Genomic DNA, 12381 nt, shown 5'->3' on the forward strand with positions numbered 1-12381 from the left:
AAAAAGAAAAAAAGAAGAGGGTCAAGGCTGGTGTAAATTGCCAGAACTACCTTTAATATCATGAGTATTCTATCATCCTAATTGCAGAAGTGCAACTGGCACGTATTTTCTCAAACCTGAGAACAAGATGTGTGTTCCTTGGAGTCGAGCCATTTGAGATATTACTTTAAGCTTAGCTATTAACCGACTATCACTGTCTGTAGCAGAGCTTCCCTCCTCTCTAAAATGGAGCTAATAATAATTGTCTCCACTGAGTTTGTGCTCACTGTGTGCCAGGCACCGTATCGAAGGAGATTAAATCGAAGGAGATTAAATGATATCTAAGAGAGAGAGATTATGAAAGGCTTTTGAAAAGAAGGCAGAGAGAAGCTAAGTCACTTGGGAAGGTCACGCTGGTGTAAGCAGCCCATTTGAACTCTACCTTCAGGATTACGGGCTTTCAGAACCTCTAGGGATGTTCCCCTAGCTCCCTGTGAATTCTCCAAATGATTTCAAGGCTCATGGGAAATTAAAGAAGGAGGGGGAAGGGCTTTTAAAAAGAAAAGCTTAAACAAATATGGTATTTGCTGCGTTCCTGCTATATACTTTTGTTGTCTATTCTGTTAATGATTTTTTAAAATTATGAATAAGCTTCAAATTTTATTTAATGAGCTTTCTGCATCTACTGGGTACATCATATTGAGAAGATCATTTTTTTCCTTGAATGTGTTCATATATTACCTGTATCAATAGATTTTTCTAATGTATATTATCTTTACATTCTTGGGTAGACGTATCCACTGGTAGATTTAATTTGCAATTTCTAAAGTTTCTTTTATATATAGCAAAATTTAAATTGGCCTATAATCTTAATGTTTTATGTTTAATCTTTGTTTTAGGCATTACAATTAAACTAGCCTTGTAAACTGCAAAAAAAAAAGAAAGAAAAGCTTAAAGAGTTTTGTAAATAAGACATATTTATGGTTAAACCCACGGCCCTGCATCTATGCAATGTTGGAATTTCCAGGTAGACAAGTTGCATTATCTCAACCTCTGCTCCTTGCACCAGAGAAATGAACTCTCAAGCCATGGGGTGTTAACCGATGTTAATGACTCCCTGGCAACGCTCCAGATTGCAAACCAAAAGACGACAGTGAGTAGAAGAAAAACATTAAAAGTTTAAAAGCCCAGTGCTTTTCTACCTAATCAGACGTCAAAGCCTGAGGAGCTTACTATTTATTGAAGTTACCTTTTAGCAGATTTTTTTTTCTAATGCGTCTTTACAGTATTTCTGTCTATATTTTTAGTTGTCAAGACGTCATTAACGACAAGTCAATGACAGCACTTCTCATCACACGGTTTCAAATCTTCAGTGCCACTTTGTTGTCACTTTGGAACAGTGGAAGAGTGACGAAGACACACAAAAGGAGGGTTTGATGAATGACTATTTCCACAGGAAATTAAAGACTCATCCTTTTCCACATTGCCCCACGGCATCAATAAGTCACGTTCGGTTGGATAAGTCATCATGCTTTTAAGTCTGTCTCTCTGTTTCTGATGGTTACTTCCCTGATCTATAAAAGGCACTTGCATTCTTAATCTGTTTGATTCAGCACTCCCCAGAGATTATATGAAGGAAAGAAAGACTATTCCCAGCCATAGACCGTAGAGCAATCAATCATGACTATGTAGCCAAAGGAAGCATCATAAGGGTGCCTACTAGCAGGCATACACCCAAAAAAGATCGAGCAAGAGAGCAATGCTTTCAGGCTTGGCTCACTTAGTAACCCACTAGATGGTCTTACCTTAGTTACGGATGATGAAGTTCAGCTCAGACCCCCGTGTCCTTTGCATCGTATAAGAGCACGGCAACTAGACGTCCAGGGCTCCTTTCTCTCTGCTCCTCCGAGCTCTCTCTCAAGCTGTCAGCACCCACCGCCATGGAGATGAGAAAGCACACGGGAGAATCTCGCTCTTCTTTGCCTTTCCGGACACATTCACCACATACAAAGGCCACTGAGATCTCCGCTTGCCTCTAGTGAATCAATACTTTCTTTAACTTGTTCCCATGCCTACCCGTAGTAGATAGTCTTGCCAGTGGTGGCTTCCAGAAAACCAGAATCAAGAAGAAAGAGCCTCCCTTCCTGCCCATCTATACCTTTGTTTTTCGAACTTATTCAACAAGGCTCTCCCCAAATCACAAAATGGCCGAAAGTTGCCCCTAAACTTCTCACCGTCCCAGAGGCTGGATTTTTTTCTCACTAACACCTCCAGGACTTGAACAACGTCTTCCAAGTGTGTTCTTCTTAAGTGTAGGTGCCCTAGGCTGTCACTGTAAAGATTTTTCTCTGCGAACACACCCTGTCTATGTAATCGTACACCTAAGGCAAACAGTATTTCATTTGGGTTCCAAGGAAATGTGTGCCCCTTGAAGACCACTGACAAGCCCAGTAGTGGTTTCAAGGACAACGTTTAGATATTTTTCTGAGAAGCCTGTTTTATTTTCTGGCATGTTTGTTTGTTCTAAGTTTGGGATATGGGAGAGAATAAGTCTCTTACTCAATATCCACTTTTCACCTATTGGGAAGTCTTATAATTTGGAATGAACTAGTCATGAAAATGTGGACATTTCCAAGAAATTGATTGGATGCTGGCACCAATTACTAAGATGATGAAACCAGGAGAGAAGGAATTTTGAAGTGGGGAACTCAGTGGTTGAGGTTTTACTGTGGTTAATTGGATATGCTCTCTGACATCCAAATGAAGATGTCAGGTAGACAATACGTATTCTTCTGGAATTGAGGGGAGTGGTCCAGAATGGAGGTATAAGATTGGAAGTTATCAGTACATATAGGGTATTTAAAACCATGAACATGGATGAGACCACGCAAGGAGTGAGGGTAGTTAGAAAAGAGAAAGAAAGATTCCCAGGACTAAGCTCTGGGGCAACTCAATTTGAAGTTGGGAAGATGAGGATGAGCCAACAAAGGAGACTGAAAGGGAGAATTTCTTGAAGTAGACAGAAAACCGTGAGATGTGGTAGGAGGTGAAGAAAAGATGGCAAGAAAAAGGGAGTGATCCTCTGTGTCGGAGATTAATGAGAGGTCAAGATGAGGACTAAGAACTAACTGTTGGATGTGGCCATGTGACGTCACTGGTGGCTTGACGAAAGATGTCTCAGTAGAGTTTTGGAGACAAATGCCTGATTAGATCAGCAACAAGTGGGAACAGGGTGAGAGGAAGTGGAGAAAACACGTATCCCCTTTGTAAGGAGTCCTGCTGTCAAATGGAGTAGAAAAATGGGCTGATGGATGGGAAGGAATATGGGGCTCAAGGGGGGTTTATTTTTCAGGGAGGGAGTTTTTTGTTTTGCTTTAATATGAGAGATGTACAGTTTGTCACATAAGATTTTGCCAACTTCTTAATTTTTAATTAAGTAAATGTCCTACAAGGATTCTTGTGTGTCGTTTTTATTAAAAATAAGTACTTCTTTTGGGAGACTTGAAGAAGGTGTCCTGTTTGGTCTCATGGTTTCATTACAAAATCATGAGGAGAGAGTGGAATACTTGTATTGAACCAACAACTGTGTCTGCTTTGTGCATGTTATATTACCAACCACCAATTTAACTAATTGGGTGAAAAGTGAATAGTCAACTTTCTAAAAATCATTTTCTCTCCCATTTTTTCCTACATTATGCAAAATACTTTGCTTAATTTCATCGTAAATAAAACATTGTTTATATAATTGTGTAGAACAACATAAACTACAGAAAATATAAGACCCATACTAATAACTTCTCAGTACACATTAACATAATCCTAACTTTAATCTACAAATTAATCATAGCTTAATCCTAAACTACTTGTTCACCTATAACATTGTCTGGTGTACAGTTTATGCTTAATAGTTATTTCTTGAAAAAAAAAGAATGAATGAATGCATGAGTGAATAACAAGTACTAAAGAAATCTGCAATTATCACCATTTTCCTTAAGAGTTATATTTGTTTTCAGACTAGGTTATGAATCTGAGTTCTTTCTAAACCGTTCAGATTTGTGAGAAGAGCAAATAAAATATGAGACATATCAATTGAGAATCTACTTAATGACAGACTGATATGTTAATGAGAGACCCATTAATAGGTGTAGTTGCATATGCACAGAGTTTTCTACAGCTTTTATAGTACAGTTGAGGAGGGGCATACATTGTCCTCAACAGAATCACTTTAAATGCACAGGATACCCTAGACCTGGGATTTTCAGCCTTGGTATTTGGGGCCAGATAATTCCTTTTTGTGGGAGGATGTTGTGGGCTTATAGGGTGTTTAGCAACAACCCTAAACTCTTCCCACGAGATGCCACATGACCCCAACCCCCATAGTGACAGCCAGCAATGTGTCCAGACACTGTCAAATGTCCCCTGGGTGACAAAATCACCCCTGGTTGAGAACCGCTCTCCTAGCCTCAAAGAACCAGGTAGATGAGTTTTACTCACGGTTAGTGGAGTCCATAATAGGATATGGATTCACAAGATACGTAATATGATTTCTTTCCTAAAACACAATAAAGGTGGACTCTTTAAGGAGAAGGTACATATGTAAAATGTGTATAAAAGGATGCAGTGTTTGGAACTCGATGTTAACACAGCTCTGTGCTTAGGAAAATATACATTCATAAGAAGAAGGCTGGACTTCAGGAAAATAGGTAGAGAGAAAGCACACTTCCATTGAGGCATTAAGTGTCCGCATTGGTTTTTCAGAGAATCGCGTTACGATGGGTTCAATTTCTCATCTTTAAAGTGCGAGGCAACATAGTGATTACGAACTGCGGTGGGAGACACTCTGCTGATTAGAAGCCTGACTCTCGCGGTGGCTCCATCCCCCCATCTGTGAAAGAATGATAATAAAACCACCTATTCGGTATAGCTCTCAGCAGAACCAATAAATGAATATTCATAAAGCACTTATAAAAGTATCAGACAATAATATTTGCCCTCTCAATGCCGTTAAATAACAGTCTGATGGGAGAACACGAAGAGACACACGTGGGCTGGAGGATGGTTTCTGGGTGGTGAAAAGTCAAACGAAAAATGGAAAACATTGGGAGATCTTACATGGCTGAAGGAATGGGCAAAGTGTTAGGTAAGAGTAAAAGTGTGTAAAATGGAAGGCATCGAGCTTAGGGAAAAACTATATAACTATTCTTATGATGATCTATAAGATAATCAAACTGACTAATTCAATAGAGTCATTTGAAATAGAAAAAAAAAGTTAGACCTTTCTATGGTACATTGTAGACACTAGGTAATGGACAGAATTGTTTATGTTAACATAATTTTCCATACTTAAGGGGAATTTCTAAGTTGTTTGGTGTAGCCTCAGCCCCTGCTGAAACCGTGCCTTTGGAGAGACCCAAACAAACTTCAGAGGAGCCACTATTGCCGGCCGGAGGGCTTCCTGTTATTCCAACTGCCCGGTGACCATAGGCGACAGAGGAAGTGTCTGAAGTTCTCACTGCGAAACAGGGCATTCCTCTTCCGCCACTTACGAAAGTCTCTCCCGCTACCTATGTTCCTAAGCTGTGGGAAACTTACTGACTTATTTTCCTCTCTTTGGCCAAACTGTGCTAAAGTGGAGTGGACAATCTTAATAGATGTCCAAATGTGGACTCAGAAATCAATCAGTGGTCAATTGGTTAGCGTGGGCTTCCTCTCAAATGAGTGATCATTGTTCCATTTTCAAGCTTAACAAAGAGGCATCATAAACATTTCTGCTTGGATCATTATTTTCTGAACTGGAATGAATCCCTTCTCTGGCTGGTTGTTGCACCATCCACCGAATACACACATTACTGAGCAAAGACCCTGTGAGAATCGGCGCAGTGGCCGAGTCCGTCACCTCAAAGGCTCAGAAGGGCACGAGCACAGCAAGACGTCCTTGCCTGAGCCCTGCTATGACAGCCCCTCAAGGTGGCCCTCGGTCTCTGCTGGGACATTTTCATTGACAAGGACCTCAGTGACCCTCACGTGTTCTGTTCCTATTTTATGATGACTCAACTCTCTCAATGAGGAAGTCCTTCCTTAAACTCAGATAAAAATGTGTCTTCCGTAGCTCTCACAGGATGTTCCTGTCCCCCTGCTGTCCCTCTGCAAAACAAGTCACGTCCTACTTCCAACAGCCAGTTCTTCAGACAAAAAAAGACCAGAATCTCCTCGCTACTTCTTACCTTCCAAGTCCCAGGCTTCACTTCCTCCAGGGAAAACCCTCCAAAGCCTCCTAGGTTCCTGATATGCAGAGTGATGATTTAACTTGCCACTTTTAAGAGTGAAGAGTGTTGGGACAAATGCTAAAACGATGACTCACCAAGACAGCAGGTGTCAACCAGGACTGCTGGGACACTTAGCTTATCCATAAGCAGTTGCGTGCTAGTAAATTTTCATGACGGGTTCTCTGAGGGAAAAAAAGGACTGATTGCAGAGTTTGCCAATTTCTTTTTTTTTTTTAATTTTTAATTATAGTTGATTTACAATGTCCTGTTAGTTTCTAGTGTGCAGCAAAGTGATTCAGTTATACATATACATATATCCATTCTTTTTAAAATTCTTTTCCCACGTAGGTTATTACAGAATATTGAGTAGAGTTCCCTGTGCTATGCAGTAGGTCCTTATTAGCTATCTACTTTATATCGAGTGGTGTGTCTATGTCAATCCCAAACTCCTAATTTATCCCCCCCACTTTTGCCTTTGGTATCCATAAGTTTGTTTTCTACATCTGTGACTCTATTTCTGTTTTGTAAAGAGTTTGCCAATTTCTATGGTATAAACTGCAACCCTGGCTGATGTCCAGTTGCTGATGGGATGTACCAGAACGTGGAGGTGGCAAGAGGGGTGAACAGCTGTCTCTTGGGAGCTGACACAAGTCTGCTCCGGCACACCCCTGGGTCATAAACCATGTTTTAGGATTTGCTCAATATCCCGATTATTCTTCTCTGATTCTCTCTTTTAAAATGTGACATATCTTAATTCACAGTTATTGAGGTGATGTTTGACCAGCCCAGAATCTGTCCAGATTCCACTCAAAATTCCACTGCAAAGATCCAATTTCATCAAAATTCAACTTCGCAACTGCTGGGAATGAGAGTAGGGAGATGGAGAAAGACAAAGTCACAGAAAAAGCCTCTAGCTTCTAATATCTGGGTCAGGAAAAAAAAAGTTGGTCTTTAGTGTCTGTACTGGAAAGAAAATTGGGCAAAGCTGATATATGTTAAATTATATATATATATATATATATATATATATATATATATATATATCACTAAGCAATTCTTATCTACCACGAAGTCTTAATGAAAGTTGTCATTTTTTTAATGGACTGAGAAAGAAACTGGCTTCAAAACGGCTGGCTTGTTAAGAGGGATAGTGCAAAAAATGATTTAAAGTTTTAAACGTTTCCCTGTAATTCAGTAAGTCTTTGTGAAGTCCTTCTCGTGCATTAAGGAAGCTCTATAAATATTCAACTTAAAACTCTGCAAATGAATAAACTTCTTTTCATGGGTAGCCTTCTTCACTCTTGGATAGACTCGACTTTCTTTAAAGCCATGGGTATGTTTGTGATTGTTCTTTAGGGAATCCACCCTGCAGTTGTTACCTGTGGGTCATTTTTCCCCAAAGGTGTAATTTGCACCCTTCTTCTGTTCATACTGAACGCCACTGGTGGAGACAAACCATGTTAGCGCCCAATAGGGGTTACAAGAAAAATTAAAGTGTTTATTTGGCTTGAAGGCGGGATCTAGGATGGGGAAAAGTATGAGAGAGAGCTGGAGCGGTGAGCCACATCTGGTAAGTCAGGTTCAAGAATTCCAGTTATTCTCAGGCAGGATTAAAGGGCTTTGATCAGGGGAGTAGGACAATCTGATTAGAATTTAAGAGCATGTGTTCTGGCAGCGGTGGTGAGAATGGATTGGCCAGACAACTGATAGGGAGGGAAGTGAGGAAGATATTGCATAACCTGGGGGAATAAAGCAAAGGGAACAGATTCAAGAGGTACTTGGGGGTCTGAATCCACAAGAAGCAGAAATCCATCAGGGAGGGAGGGAGGGAAAAGGGAAAGGAGTTGCAGAGTAAAGGGAAGGGTGGGAAGAGTTGAGTATGATTCCAAGGGAAGGATGGGTACGGCTGCAATCAGGTCAACAGGTGGGATGGCAAGAAACTGGTGATTTTATTTCTTGGTTCAATAAGGGGATGGTGGGTACGGAGAGACAGGATCAGAGATTGAAAGAAAGTTGAAAACATTTGAAATAGTCAACCGTAGGGAAGTTAAAAACTATGTTACGTGGGCCTGCACTGAGGGCCCGTCCTTAGGAACGTTTCCTCAAGAATCTGATGGAAAACGTGTATTCTGTAAACGTGTCCCAGGTGCTCCTGTTAGGTCTTCCCACTTCCATGTAATGATCTGTGCCTCTAATTTTTAGTGAAACTCGCCAAAGAAAACCAATGCGTTTTGATTTAAGAATTTCAACAGGGTAACTCATTCCATTCGTGGTTTCCAGATTGACCACTAAAGGGCCTTTATGACAAAAACAGTGAACTTCCCACAAATACTTGTTCCGAAAACATTTGCTGGAGGGCTCCCCTCCCCCGCCCCCCCCCCCTCACACAAGCCCCTGACATCAGCACGGGCACAGGAGCGTGCAAGCGATTGATGCGTCCTGGTGTGGAAGTCCGAAATTTAGTCAGGGAGCAATCCCCAGTGAAGTCATGTCTCGTTCAGGATTAAATGGCTAACTCGGATTCAGTGATCATATTAAGAAAAATGCATGTAAAAGGCCCAGGAATTTTTCCTTTGTTTGATTCACAAATTAAACTTGCACACGTCATGTCTGCAAAGCGAGCATTTCACCATGTCAGATGCTTTCTCTGACTGTAATAGGATGTAAGAGAAAATAAAGAACATGCTCCTTTCTCCAGCTGGCTGGGTCGTGTACCTTACCGCACCTCTGGAATTACACATTTTAAATGTAGATTTCTCGACACTCTAAAAAGGCAAGTTTATATCCAAAAACCTTAACCAAGTTACGAGCTATAAACCGCTCAACCCGTAGAGGCCACTGAAAACGCTGAGGTCAAAACACAGTCCTGCCTAATCCCCAAAGCATTCCAGGTCTGAGAGGTGTGGTTTTCAGTAGAGCAGAAAGTGTACATCAACTGAATTATGAAGACAATTGCCTTTATTCTCCATAGGATGTAATGCATATATTGTCAGATAGCCGTGTTTATCTGATACCTAATGCAATCTGAAAAACTAGCAAGTTACCAGCAATTTCCAAATCTTTGCTCCAAATGTTCTCTGTTGTCACATCAGACAAAAAAGGATGGTTCCTTTGGAAATATGAGCCACTATTTTGATGTTATAATCATAGCCATTACTTATTGAATACATACTACATACATATTAGCACGTAGGACTTTGGTAACAGTTTTACAGAAGTTATTTGTTTTCATTCTTAAGCCACCCATAAAATAGGTACTTACATCCCTAGCAATTTTTAAATAAGATTTAAATATACTGATAGACTATCTCAAAGTCTTGTTATGAAAGAAGGTATCGGCAGGATTAGAATTGAAACCTTCTAAAACCAAATACCACATACTTCTCAGTTAATAAAGGCAAAATAGACTTCTCAAAGAAATAGAGCCAATTTGAACTAATTACAGATGATGTCATTTTCCAAAGAAAACAACCCCCCAAACCGGACTGTGTGCAGGAGACACAATCAGTGAGACCTTTGCTGCAATGACCTGGAAAGAGGACTGACTATGACAAATGCCGAATTGTCATCAATCTGAACCAGGTCAAAGGAGTCTTGACCCAAGTTTGAACCACTTCTAACAGTTCGTCTGGCTTTCAAAATTATTGGCACTCCACTGAAGGTCCAGTGGCCCTAAATGACTGTCTAAACTTGGGCAGGGCTCATTTTGCTATTTAAAAGTTTCTGTATAGACATCAAATAAATATTGCAGAAATGAAGATCACCCAAATGAGAACAAGCTGGGGCTATCATTCAGAGTTTGCTCTAGCAGGGGAGTCCGCCGCCATCACTCGTGTTTGGCAGAGATTCAAAGAGGAGGCAGAAGAGTGGGAAAGCATTATAGTTAAAAAGAAAAAAGGAAGGCTTCAGGTATGGTCTGATCCGAGGCTGGGGGCATGAGAAGCTGGAATCAGGTGTACCAGAAGTGGGCGTCTTCTGTGATGAGGAGGCACATTTTGCTTTCCCTTATTGGTTTGAAGTTAGAAGCAGGGGAAGAAAATTAGGGAAGTTGGAAGTCAAGGACCAATTCTTGATCATTTTGGGCCCATTGTTACAAAAATGTGTCTTCCAGGGCTATTTGCTACAGAGCTGGTGGGGTGGGGGCGGTCAGAATTGTATTGTCATATATGATCTTGGCCACCGTTCGTATATTCAACCTCTCAAAACAGTAGAACGTGGTGGTAAATGAAATGTGGGAAAACCACTTTAAGCAAACGTGCTTCTTGAAACTATAGCCTCCATCCAATACTTAGAGTTGAATCATTCGTGGGAAAAAAAACCCCAAATAAATTATTCAGACTCCCTTATTATATGAGCCAAAAAATGCATTCAATCACTCTTTTTTTTTTTTTCAAAGCAGGTTGACTTTCTTAGAACTCTATCTATTGGCCAATATGTTAAAGCTGGGTTGATTTAATTATCATTGAATCTGATCTTGATGAAAACGATTGTAACAAATACTCAATAATAACAGTTTTCTGGGGATAAATTGCATGGCCTTGCACTATAGATTGTTGAAAACAGCAGTTCCTGCCATCTCTTGAGACTGATCAACTATAGCAAGCTGGATGCATCCTGTTCTTGGAAATATGGCATTTTGCCCAATATGACTCTTTGAACAGTCAAAAATTATTTTAAACTAGGGGGGAGAGTGGGTAATAAATTTCAGCCTTGTCAGATCTACCAATTCAAACTGGTTTCAGTCACAAAAAGGAAGGTCGAAGTATTTGACCATTTTCCCTACCTTTTCTGCTGGCTATATTTCTCTGACTCATCACCTTACAGGCACCATAAAGCGCCACGTGGAAGGGTGCAGTCAGTTAAATATTTTGCCAGCCCTTTCTTTCAATCTAGATGGTGTCTGTGTATACAGTACATACTTTCACTAATTATTAGAAGCTTACGTTCTTTCAACTTCTGCAGCTTTCTCCAATTCACTGAGGATGCAACACTGAGGATTTATTTGTGATGCAGACCACATTTTAGACCTTTTGGTATTATATAACACCTGATTTCCTAGCCCACAAATGAGGTTCTGCTTAAACAGGATAAGTAACCTAAATTCGCCTAAATTAAAACTCCTCCCTCCCATCCCAGGCCATCATAGTACTTGACTTATTTATGTTATTCACTGTGTAGTCGATGCACCCAAGGGTCTCAAATTAAATGTAAATATTACATGAGAGGGTAAAATAAGGGAAAAGTGACTCTTCACAGAGTACGGGATCAGGATGATTCAAGGGAACAGGCAAAAATCAAGCAAAGCAGCCCTGCCTGGAGAATAGCAGGAAAGTGAAGACCTACACGGGGCTAAAGCAAAGTACTAGACGTGCAACCAGTAGAAGAGAGGAAATCAGAGCATCAGGAGAGAGTGTGTGTGTGTGTGTGTGTGTGAGAGAGAGAGAGAACTGGGAGACAGGGTGAGGGACAGAGTGGAAGGAAAACCCAAAATAAATGCTGCCTGTTTTTAACTTGTTTGCAATTTATCCTATCAAGGAGCAAATCTTATTATATATCATTCCTCAACCTAACTTTTGATTATTTGCCCCAAAGACATAAATGCTGTTCCTTGCCCACCCGTCCCCGCCCCTGGCCTTTTTACTATGTTCAAGGTGGTTACTATGAGACAGGCTGGGACCTGGGACCTGGGACCTGGGACCCTCTGCTGCAGGGCTTGCACCTGGACAAACATCTCCTTGAGCAACAAAATACAAAGGAATTATGAGGGACTAAAAATAACTGCGTGCCTGTGCAGTCGGGGCAAATTATGAACAGTAAGATACAAAGAGGCCAAAACGCAACTGTCACCTCTCCACTTGTGAGGTGTCAGGAGCAAAAGCACGGTACCACGCGGGATCCCCGCACACAGCACCGTGAAGGGGGTGGGCAGACCTCCTCAGCCACCCCTCCTGCCCCGACACACTGATCTGCCCACGCTTACCCCGTTTCAGCTCACCCCCCGCCCCCCGGGGATGGAGCAAGGTTACGCATTACTTGCTTTCGCCCCCTCCTGCTGCAGCACAAGTCCCAGTAAAGACTTGTCTGAATCCCTCATTGGGCCTCTTACCAATTTCTACTGATTAAAGAGTCCAAGAGG

The 12381-nt window shown here is 41.1% G+C and overlaps 1 protein-coding gene across 10 annotated transcripts in view; it reads right to left on the reverse strand.

Annotated features, from left to right (window-relative positions):
• Positions 1-12381, reverse strand: part of KCNJ16 (potassium inwardly rectifying channel subfamily J member 16) — a 53510-nt gene that overhangs the window by 23893 nt on the left and 17236 nt on the right. For 3 of the 10 annotated variants that reach the window (XR_009698343.1, XR_009698344.1, XM_061175629.1), the window contains exons 2-4: positions 6341-6427; positions 4474-4531; positions 1785-1962 (exon numbers count right to left, since the gene is read on the reverse strand). The exons of 1 other annotated variant lie outside the window; for it this stretch is intronic. The gene's annotated coding sequence lies outside the window, so the exon portion shown is untranslated. Of the gene's footprint in view, positions 1-1784; positions 2015-4473; positions 4532-6203; positions 6428-12381 lie in introns of all 10 variants that reach the window. 6 more of the 10 variants (XM_061175633.1, XM_061175634.1, XM_061175636.1 and 3 more) reach the window with 5 other exon arrangements.

The sequence above is a fragment of the Eubalaena glacialis genome, chromosome 19 (assembly GCF_028564815.1).
Source record: "Eubalaena glacialis isolate mEubGla1 chromosome 19, mEubGla1.1.hap2.+ XY, whole genome shotgun sequence".
Taxonomy (NCBI): Eukaryota; Metazoa; Chordata; class Mammalia; order Artiodactyla; family Balaenidae; genus Eubalaena; species Eubalaena glacialis.